This window comes from Heptranchias perlo, chromosome 14 (genome assembly GCF_035084215.1).
Source record: "Heptranchias perlo isolate sHepPer1 chromosome 14, sHepPer1.hap1, whole genome shotgun sequence".
In the NCBI taxonomy this organism is placed as follows: Eukaryota; Metazoa; Chordata; class Chondrichthyes; order Hexanchiformes; family Hexanchidae; genus Heptranchias; species Heptranchias perlo.
The window spans coordinates 14551474-14563492 of record NC_090338.1 but is presented as its reverse complement, the minus strand read 5'-3'; positions in this window follow the sequence as shown (position 1 = coordinate 14563492).

Sequence of the window (12019 nt, the reverse complement as noted above, 5' to 3'; positions counted from 1 at the left end):
TAAAACTCTTAAACACCTCAATTAGATCACTCCTTGATCTCCTATGCTCAAGCGAATACAAGCCTAGCCTATGCAACCTGTCCACATAATTTAACCCTTACAGCCACCATGGAGGCTGGATTTGGGGCTGAGTAGAACTTCCGTTTTCCCACAACCAGTGCCCCTGACCCTGTCAGAGATCCAGGGGTCAGGGTCACCTCAATGATAAGGGCGGGGGCTCTTGCGTGAGAGAAGCGTCCGCCTGACTTAGCGGGGAGGAATTTTGCTGCAACACCTTGTTCCAGCCTTCTTGGTCCTGCAGGGCTCCGGGAAAAAGGATGAAAGAGCTGCTTCTGTTCCATCCTGCTGGTTTCCGGTCTAGCAATTCTTTAATTAACCCCTTTCTCTGGGCCGACGTGACACTGGAGACCAGGGACCCACATGCATCCCTGTTGTCCACAGTTGCTGGATATGAAGGAGGTACATAGATTGTTTGAAGCATTTTCTTCATTTACATCAGCTGTTGATTTGTGGGTGGCCGTGCTATGGGTCTGCCCACAGAGGAACCGGGGATTTACAATTAGGCCAGAGAATGCCTCTAGATCACTAGCTCGGCACAACCTATTAAAATGAATTCATTGTTGTTACCACTTCTAGTTGGGCATTCTTTCATTGTGCACAAAATAAAGAATCAGTCATCTAAAAGTCAAACAAAACATACGCAGTACACAGCAAAACTAAACAGGGATGGTAAATGACACCAGCATGGTTGTAAATATGTCCAAATAAAAATAATAGTGCATGATCACAGAACTTATGGGGAGAATTGAGCAATGAAACCCTTAGACACCTGTCTCTCTGCCTGCAGTCGATAGTCTCCTGCTGGTTCTTGCTGAAGTGTCGCTAGCAGGGTACATAATTCAAGGCTTAGGTTACTTCCTTAATGGAGCAGGACATGGAAAAGTCCTGAAGTCCAGAAATTTCAGAAACTCCTGAAATGTCCCCTGTTGTTGCCTGGAAGGTCCTTGTTGCATAATAATTGAGAGCAGTGATGACTTTCACTGCCAACTGGTAGTGCATTGAAAAGGGCCGACTGCCCCTGCTGGTCTATATGGGCCAAAATGTACACTTCAGTATAACTTCCCTGGTGATCCTCAGGCAACTCTCCTCCACACTGCCAAGTTGCCCAACTTTAGAGCATTATATCCACTCCCTGGGATAGTTCCTGTTGCAACTCAATGTCTTTTCCTGTCCTGTGTAATCTCTGGACTTCCTTCTCTTCCTCCATGATACGTGGGCAATGGCTGCTACAACCATTCTTATGGTCAACAAACTGGAGTACTAATCCTTGCTTTCACCACTGTCCTGTTGTCAACAAGCCTTTGTGTTTTATAAGCAAGAAGTCCAGCCATCTCCTGGACCTTGAACAGCATAGCCATCACCAAGTCCTCCACCATTAACATCTTGGGTGTCACCTTTGAATAGTTAGCACAGATTTCAGAAGGGAAAGTCATGCTTGAGCAACCTTATTGAATTCTTTGTCAAAGTTACAGATAGAGTAGACAAGGGTAATATAGTAGATGTAATACATTTGGATTTTCAAATGGTCTTCGATAAGGTACCGCATTGTAGACTCATGGCTCAGGTCACAGCATGAGGAGTCAGGACAGGTAGCAGAATGGATAGCAAGTTGGCTACAAAACAGTAAACAGAGAGTGGGGGTTAAGGGGGGGTGTGGTTAATACAAAGGAAGAATGCGTCAAAATGCAAGAGGACATTAATGAACTTGCAGAATGGGCATAAAATTGACAAATGAATTTCAATATAGATAAGTGTGAGGTGGTGAACTTTGGTAGGAAGAATAACGAGGCCACATACTGCTTGGATAATAAGAATCTTAATGGGATAGAGGAGCAAAGGGTTCTATGGGTACAGATACACAGATCACTAAAAGTAGTGTTGCATAAGGCCATAAAAAAGGCACTAGGGTTCATTTTTGGAGGGGTAGAATTGAAAAGCAAAGACGTTATGCTAAACTTGTATAGAACCTTTGGTTAGACCATGCTTGAAGTATTGTGCACAGTTCTGGTCTCCATATTATGAAAAAAAATATAGACGCACTGGAGAAGGTGCAAAAAAGATTCACATGGATGATACCAAAACTGAAAGGATATGCTTATTGGGAAAGGCTGTACAGGCTGAGGCTCTTTTCTCTAGAAATGAGAAGGCTGAGGGGTGACCTGATAGAAGTCTTTAAGATTATTAAAGGTTTTGATAGGGTAGACGTAGAGAAAATGTTTCTACTTGTGGGTGAGTCCAAAACTAGAGGTCATAAATATAAAATAGTCGCTAATAAATCCAATAGGGAATTTAGGAGAAATTTCTTTACCCAAAGAGTGGTAAGAATGTGGAACGCGCTGCCACAAGGAGTACTTGAGACAAATAGTATCGCTGCATTTAAGGGGAAGCTAGATGAGCACATGAGGGAGAAAGGAATAGAAGGGTATCCAGATAGGGTTAGATGAAGTTGGGAGGGAGGAGGCTCGTGTGGAGCATAAACACTGGCATAGACCAGTTGGGCTAAATGGCCTCTTTCTGTGCTGTGGTTTCGAAGTAACTCAATGCTCAACTGAACCAGCCATATGAACACTGTGGTTACAATGACAGAGGCTGGATACTCCTGATCCCTGAAAGACTTAAATCAGGGATGTGATGGAATACTCACCACTTACCTGGATGGGTGCAGCTGCAACAATACAAAAAGCTGAACACCATCCAGGAGAGAACAGTTCGTTTAATTGGCCCCCATGTCACTGGATTCAATATCTACCATTTCCCCCACTGCTGCACTGTGGCTGCAGAATGTACAATCGAAGGGATGCACTGCAGCAACTCACCAAGGTTACTTCGATAGCACCTCCCTCTCCACAATCTCAACGTTCCTGGGTGACCTTTGAATGGACAGATCTCAGCCACATTGACCATTTCACCTCTCACAGGCACAAACCTAATGAGACCCCTCACTTTCTGTCTGCCCGCTCCCCGGGTAACCTGAGTTTCCTGACAAGGAATAACCCTGCCAACTATTAACGCCACTCAAGTTTTGAAGAGCTGTATTAGACCCTCAATGCAAATATTTGCAAATACCTTATAACCTGCACAGAGGCATGCATTCAACGGTTCTATAATCAAGTGTTAGGTTGTACTTTTGCTTTGGTAACATAAAGGAGCCAATAAGATAATGGTGAGCACCAGCTCTATGTATTCTTGGTGATTTCAGGAGAACAGCGTCCACGACACCACTCAACCCTGCCACGGTAACCTCTGCAAGACATGCCAGATCATCGACACAGATACCACCATCACACGAGAGGACACCACCCACCAGGTGCATGGTTCACACTCCTGTGACTCGGCCAACGTTGTCTACCTCATACGTTGCAGGAAAGGATGCCCCAGAGCATGGTACATTGGCGAGACCATGCAGACGCTGCGACAACGGATGAACGGACACCGCGCAACAATCGCCAGACAGGAGGGTTCCCTCCCAGTCAGGGAACACTTCAGCAGTCAAGGACATTCAGCCACCGACCTTCGGGTAAGCGTACTCCAAGGCGGCCTTCGAGACACACGACAACGCAAAATCGTCGAGCAGAAATTGATAGCCAAGTTCCGCACCCATGAGGACGGCCTCAACCGGGATCTTGGGTTCATGTCGCGCTACACGTAACCCCACCAGTGAACAAAAGTTATCTGTTTTTAATATAACGGGTCATTTGCTGTCTTTCTCTTCCTTCCGGATGTTTCTATGTTTCTGCCTCTCTCTGTTTTTTTTTGTTGTTTGTATATTCGGTGGCCCTGTAGGTAACACCTCTCTGTCTGAACACTTTGATTGCCTTGGCAACGGGCAGTTGGAAAGACTGTCTGTTATCATCAGGTATTGTTCTGTGATTTATAAATGTGAAAGGTTCGAGGATTTCATTTCCACAACATTCACCTGAGGAAGGAGGAAGCCTCCGAAAGCTTGTGATTTTCAAATAAAATTGTTGGACTATAACTTGGCGTTGTAAAATTGTTTACAATTATTCTTGGTGAAGGAGGCTTGAGACCCGAGTCACACAGCATACCCCAATGTAGATTATCAAACGTGGATGGTAAGTGCCAAGGGGGCTGGGAGCTTACATTCGATTTGTGGGGCAAGCTTATCAGGCTAGCTGAATTTCAAAAAATCCCTCCAAGGCTTCAACCCTCCATACCTTTAACCCCCTCCAGCCCTGCAACCCTCCTAGAATTCAGCGTTCCTCCAACTTTTGGCCTGTTGTGCATCACCTACTCCCTCCGCCTCACCATTGGCGACTGTGTCTTCAGCCGTCTAGGACCTAAGCTCTGGAATTACCCCCTAAACCTCCACCTCTCCACTTCTCTCTCCTCCTTTGATGCTCCTTGAAACCTACCTCTTTGAGCAAGCTTTTAGTCACCCATCTAAATTCTCCCTCTTTGGCACAATGTAAATTTTTTGTCTGATTACGTGCCTGTTAAGCACCTTGGGACGTTTTACTACGGTAAAGGTGCTATATAAATGCAAGTTGTTGTAATGACTCAGCAGCTCTCTAGCCATACAGCGCCCACCTCAAATGGATGCTGAAAGGGATGTTGCTGTTACATGGGAACATTAGCAGCCTGCCCATACTCCTGCACCATCTTCTTCCGCCCCCTGCCTGGAAATCAGCTGCGCAAAACGGGCAGCCACCAGCACCTCACTGGCATGCCATTCTGGCTCTGGCACTCCCATCCTGTCATGAGTGAAGTGCCCAGAATGACATTAAATTATGCAATTAAACTGGCCTTGCACTATCTGACGAGGTCAGCTCGTTTGTGCCCAGAAGCAGATTATGTAACTGCAGTGCTGCATGCATTATCAGCCTCACAGAGGATGCATGCTTATAAACAATGAATCATGGGAATCATCAAACCATGGGCAGCAGTGAGTTATGCAGTTTGCATTAAGGATGATTTATTCTATAATTTACTTCTATTCTAAAGTGTGTACTATTTTTACTATGCCAGTTATTTTTTTCAATAAAACATAAAAGCACGTCCCTTTTTCATTGAAAGCTATTGCCATAAACAGTCATGTTCAGATAACTGGTGATTTAATACATCAGCTCCGTAGCTCATCAAATGCCAATGAAGTGCTGAGGACTGAATCTGTTTTGGCATGGACTCCATTAACAGTGGAGAACTCTGCAACAGACAGAACTCGAGAGAGGAGGAAGAGGCCAGGATAGTGAGAAAGACGGAGAGGAGGAGATGTGCTAATTGGGAGAAAGACCAACAGGTAAGGAGAGGCAGATATTTATTACATTTTATTTTCCCTATTTGCATCCACACTAATGTTGATGCGAAGCACAATCCTGTGTGGGGCGTACACAAAAATGTTAATTTTATTCATCGACGCTAAGTGCTGAATTAATATTAATGACTTTATTTAAATAAATTTCCAGTGAGTTTATACATTAGTATGGTGGAATTACAGCTGAGCACCAGTGGATGAATTACCATGGGACAAATTACTAAAGACAAGAATGAGAAACAGAATGGAGGGGCAAGGAAGAGTAAGTTACTGTGGGAACCTGGAGCGCATGTAAAGATATCATGGTACTTCTGTTGGATTCTGCCCAAGATTCCTAACTAAATCAATATTGGCAATAGTATTAATGCGTACCTTTTTGCATTTTATTCTCCTACTCTGCTCGTAGCTCTGACTCATGTGGGTGTGTGGTTCCACAGTAACTGGCCACCCTCCTATATCTTGTCCAAATGGCCAATCTTCATGTGTGAGGCTATGCGTTATTTGTCAGTATGCTAGTCTACCATGAGGAGACTTTCAGCAGGCCTTTCTACTATGGGGGAGGGAATCTCGTATCCAAGCCCAATCCTGTCCTCACCCAAGATCCACACACATTGGGAATCATTTTGACTTTGGGTGACAGTTTAAAACAGACGATATTGATTCAGCTGCCCGTTATACATCTCTCCCGATATTAATTTCCAATGGATTTACACTCTCGCCCAGAGTCGAAATGAACCCCATTGATTTTCCAGCACAGAAAGAGATCATGAGCAGGAACGTTGGCTGATTTTCTGCCCCACTCTCTGGTCCAGGGCTAGTAAGGCAGTTGTAGCACCCCTGCCACGACTGAATCAGCTAATTCAGCATAGATCAGGGATACAAACCTATAGCTTTTCCTGGTCGATATCGGTCCGTGCCACACGAGGCAGTACATTCACCCACTGAGCCATCAGCACTGACAATTGTTATCTTGGAATTTAATTTTTCTCCCCTTGCAGCATCATCACTTACAGAAGTAAGTACTACAAGAGTACAGAACAATCTGGATCATAGTCTTCTCCCATAGTTGCTGTTGTTACTACTTTGTATCTGGACAGCTGGTGACGCAGGTCAGACTATGATTCCATCCTCCACCTTCCCCCTCATCATTACTCTCTATGACTGACCCGAGAACTGAATTGAAATACACTCGATTGAGATAATCATATCTCAGCAGCAGATAGCCGTGGGACTCAAGCCCATGATTTGGCCATTATTGCTTCTGTAACGTTTCCAGCAGTTTTTAAAGAAATTGAATTTCAACTGTATGCATCCACTTTATTCACAAAATACCATAAGGAGCTCAAATTTTGTGTTATTGTAAACAAGTGAAGAGGGGGACGAATACCAATAGTTATATAAGTCTGGCAATGACTGTCAACAATGATAGCACGTGAAGGCCGAACGTGCTTGTATCTTCTTTCCAGTGGCTTACTAGAGGTGTTGTTCTGATTAAAACAAATGGCTTTAATGCCTCTGATTACAGAGTGGAGAGACTGAAGCATTTTCACAATGTCATCATTGACACTCATTTCCAGGCACTTGATTTTCGCTCCCCTTTTCACTAATTTCTACTCATCATCCTTATAATTTGAGGACGGATGCTCAATGTTTGTCGCAGAATGTAGAAAACATTCTCTTTGTAAAGAGGCCTGCACAACTCATTCACATCTATGGCACTCTTGAGTAGGATAAGTGATTTGGTGCAGTGTCACATCCTGCAACAAATGCCATGAATATCTACACTTACTGCAAATTGTAAATCTGCATGAAAAGTCCAGGAGTTAGTGAAGAGGCTGTTTCTGAGCAAATCTGAGAAAAACAAAACTCAAATTATACATGGGACAAACTCCATATTCTTTTTTTCAATATTCTTTCCTCCTCTATTGAAATCGGTGAATCAGTCTGTGGTATAGTTCTACTGACATTGGAAATTCTGTGCTCATTTTTCTTGTGTGAGGCTAGATAGTGTCTGCAGGCTAATCAGCTATGGAAGACATCAGAGCCCAGCCCAATCCTGTCCTCATATGAGATCCACATACAGACCCTTTTCAGCGAGCATTCACAGAGATCAAATGCAGGAACCCTGGCTGATTTTCCCCTCCCTAGCCTGTGAGCAATGGGGTCAATGGTAGCGACTCCAATGCAACCCAGGTTCAGATCAGTTAACTCAGCCCAAACCAAGATCGAACCTGGGACCTTCGCATCTGCATAACTCAGCATATCTCACTCCTCCATGCTAAATAGTTACGTGACTCCCAAGTGGACGGTGTCCAACTTCTTAGGGGCACAAATGGAATTTAGCACCACATGAGATCGAGCATAACAGGTCTGTGATGCCCTTAGCAGAAAAGGTGGGTAAATAGAGTTGAGGTACAATCAGCCATGAACTAATTGAATGGCTGAACAGGCCCGAGGAGCTGAATTATCTACTCCTGTCTCTATGTATGTATTGAGCCATTGGGAGCAGCATAAAAGAGGAAAGAAAGAAAGAACTTATGGATATTTAGCGTCTTTCATAACCTCATGATATCCTGAAGAGCTTTAAAGGCAATTAAGTATTTTTGAAGTGTAGTCTCTGTTGTAACATGAGAAAACCCCACAGTCGATGAAAGATGATCACAAGTGTATCATAAATTAAGATATTATAATACACATTCATCTTTTCATTACTATTTTAACTTGGTTTTCTTGGTAGCTATTATAGCTGCTTCAATACAGCCAGTTACTTGTGTGAGGTGCCTTTCATCTCTTTCAAGAAGTGTTTATCATGTTGAAATTCTTCCCAAGCAGCCATTGAATTGAGAGAGCAGGGTCAAGTACAGCCCCAAAATATGATTTGATAATCTGTCATATATCTAGCTTTCATTTCTAGCTCCATGATTCATTGGCACTGAAAACATTATAATAATCATGAGGGGGGTGCAATTGGTCTTCAATAGCATTATATGAACAATAGTGAATCAGCAGCTCGTTTTACACTCCGTCCAATTTTCTTTTCTATTGACTTCCACTGATCAAATTGTCTCACAACCTCACCACTCGATACTGCGCCTGTAAAATAACAGCTCTGTGGCATTGTGTGGAATTGATCTGTAAAGACCTGGAAGGTGTGAGAATCAACCCCCAATCAGATGAGATGTTAAACCGAGGCCCCGTCTGCCCTCTCAGGTGGACGTAAATGATCCAGTGGCTCTATTTCGAAAAAGAGCAGGGAAGTTCTCCCTGGCCAATATTTATCACTCAACCAACAACACTAAAACAGATTATCTGGTCATTTTCACATTGTTGTTTGTGGGACCTTGCTGTGCTCAAATTGACTGCCGCGTTTCCTACATTACAACAGTGACTACACTTCAAGAGTACTTCACTGGCTGTAAAGCGCTTTGGGTCATCCTGAGGTCATGAAAGGCGCTATATAAATGCAAGCTTCTTCTTTCTTTCTTTCTTATAAATTGGTAACGTCATTCAGAGAAGACAGAAGGCTGTGTGGTGTAGTGAATGAAAGAGTCACGTGGATGCAATACCTGGTGCTTTTCTAAGGCTGAAGCAAAGAAGAGAGAGCCGTATACTGCAGCTAACTGCACTATATGTGTTCTGGAATTGCTTGGCACACACAATGGATACACAAATTGGAAACTGTTCTATTCTCCAGCACTAATGTCTTTCACCTTTATAAAATACAAAAATTCACCCGATAAAAGACACTAGCTGCTAAACTGCTGAGTGATTCCACAAACATACCAAGAAATATGACTTGCCAGAAAAACGCAAGAAATGACTCTAATTGCTGCTGGAAAAGTGCACAATAAAGTAACCTAAGACAAGCAAAGGGTTAATTAATCTTGTTAGAAGTGACCGTCATTGCAAGCTGCACATACTTTTAAGATAAATTAATCATCAGAACAAAGGAATGATCGCATAAAAAAATATTGATTCTTAATATAAATGACATTAGTCATTGGATCCAGCTCTGTCCCTGATAGCTGATAAAAGGTATCACATGGAAATAGCATAAGGCTGAAGCTGTGAAGTCAATGAGCCAACAATGGATCTTGGTATCCTAACACTATCTGTTTGGTCCAGGAAGAGGGAGGGCGTGCCACTGTATGTATTGATCTTATTCTGCAACAAAAGTCAATTCACATGGTGAAGGATTTTCCATTTGAAGCATGATGACTAGATTTCAAGGTTATGAAGCGAGTCGAGAAAATTGACCCAGGTAAAGACACAAGTGAAAAACCTATGAGGTTAAGAGCGAGAATGGAAGTTATCTAACGAGCACGAAACACTGAATGGTCCACACGTTCTTCATAAACTCCTGAGGAACGATGGCTGGAAGGAGTGCAGCCAGAAAGGCACAGTGTTACACATATTCAGCCTCACATTCAGCCATTCTGGACAGCAGTCTGGGAGACCACAGAGAATATGACGTAACTCATAGTTCCTGCAGATGTAAAAGAAAAAAGAAAGAACTTGGATTTATATAAAGTTATTCACAACCTCAGGATCTCCCAAAGCGCTTCACAGCCAAAGAATTACTTTTGAACTGTAGGAGTTCTTGTAATGTAGGCAATGCAGTCGCCAATTTGTACCCAGTAATGTCCCATAAACAGCAATGAGATAATGACCAGAAAATCTGTTGTTTAATGATGTTGGTTGAGGGACAAATATTGGCCAGGACATTCGGGAGAACTCCCCTGCTCTGCTTCGGATCGTGCCATGAGATTTTTTACATCTACTTGAGAGGGCAGACGGGACCTCAGTTTAACGTCTCATCTGAAAGACAGCACCTCCGACAGTACAGCACTACCTCTGTATTGCACTGAAGTGGCAGCCTGGATATATGCTTAAGTCTCTGGTGTGGGTCTTCTAGCCTTCTGCCTATTAGGCTTATCTACTAAAGAAAGAATCATCATGACATAGGCTTAATTAGTAGTCTCGCAGTAAAAGAACCTTTGGGGGAAGAGTGTTCATAATATGATAGAATTTCACATTCAGTTTGAAAGTAACATACTTAAGTCAGAAATTAGAGTCTTAAATTTAAATAAAGCCAATTAGATAGGTATGGGGGTGAATTGTCAATGGTAGATTGGAAAATTAAATTAAAGGGTTTGACAGTTGAAAAGCAATGGCAAACATTTAAGGAAATATTTCAATATTCTCAACAAGTATACATTCCATTGAGAAATAAAAACTCCACGGGAAAAGTGATCCACCTGTGGCTAACTAAAGAAGTTAAGGAGAGTTTTAGATTGAAAGAGGCCTATAATGTTACCAAGAAGAGTAATAAGCCTGGGGATTGCGAGAGTTTAGAAACCAACAAAGGACAACCAAAAAATTGAGAAAAAGGGAAACATAAAAGATTATTAGGGGGCTTGACAGGGTAGACGTTGAGAGATTGTTTCCCCTGACGAGAGAATCTAGAACTAGGGGGCATAGTCTCAGAATAAGGGGTTGGCCATTTAAGACTGAGATGAGGAGGAATTTCTTCACGCAGAGGATTGTGAATCTTTGGAATTCTCTACCACAGAGGGCTGTGGATGCTGAGTCGCTGAGTATGTTCAAGGCTGAGATTGATAGATTTTTGGACTCTAGGGGAATCAAGGGATATGGTGATCGGGCGGGAAAGTAGAGTTGAGGTCGAGATCAGCCATGATCTGATTGAATGGCGGAGCAGGCTTGAGGGGCCGTATGGTCTACTCCTGCTCCTATTTCTTATGTTATTATGTTCTTATCCCTGGCAACTCATAAGCTAATGTAGTTGTCACTGTTAGCCACAAGCAAATGTGACTCACTTTCAATCTTAGTGAAGTGCAACCCTCCGCACAATGAACATTGGTGAAACCCCTGTGGGATATTATGCCAGAAGGAAAGGTTAATGTACAGACTCCGTCTAGAACCCTGGAAGCACCAGATAATCTAAGGCCCTTGAAAACCTACTCAACCTAGACATCCATTACCCCACACACCCAAACTGCCCCACTGTAAGGTAAAAATGGATCTTTCCACTAGACTAGGATAGGCCATGAAACTAATATAGTGCAATGACCCCCTTGAGACTCCCCTGTACAGGCAGAACTCCTTGACCCAGCTAAACCTGAGGGATACCACCAAATTACCAGCACCTCCAAAATGTGCGGTTTCCAGCTTACTGTTAACAGTAGTTGCAACTTCAATATTCTCCTGCAAGTATCATGTAATAAGAATGTACAACGACTTCACAAAATGTATATAAGGATTTTTATATTATGAGAAAGGAATCAAAGAGAACATTTTCACCCTAAAGACTAATGTGCTTGTGTGAAATTCATTTGGCTGTTATTTTAATAAAAAACACTAGCTATTTAAAATAAGCAGCTTAATCCCTTTTTTTGAGAGCCGGCAAAGACATTTCATACAAACCAGTTAATGCATTTGTCTGGTAAAATTGCACACCATGAGTTCAATCTAATAGAGTTGTGGAATAAGTTGTGAAATTAGACAATGTAAATGGGTTGAAGACAGAATGCAATGCATTTCTGGAGAGGGAAGGGATTGAGCGACATGGTGAGAAGGTGGGTGGATGTGGTTATTCTATCAAAAATGAATGGACTTGGTGGGCCCAATGCCTTCTACAGTTCCTAAAAATGTTTGTGTTCTTATCAC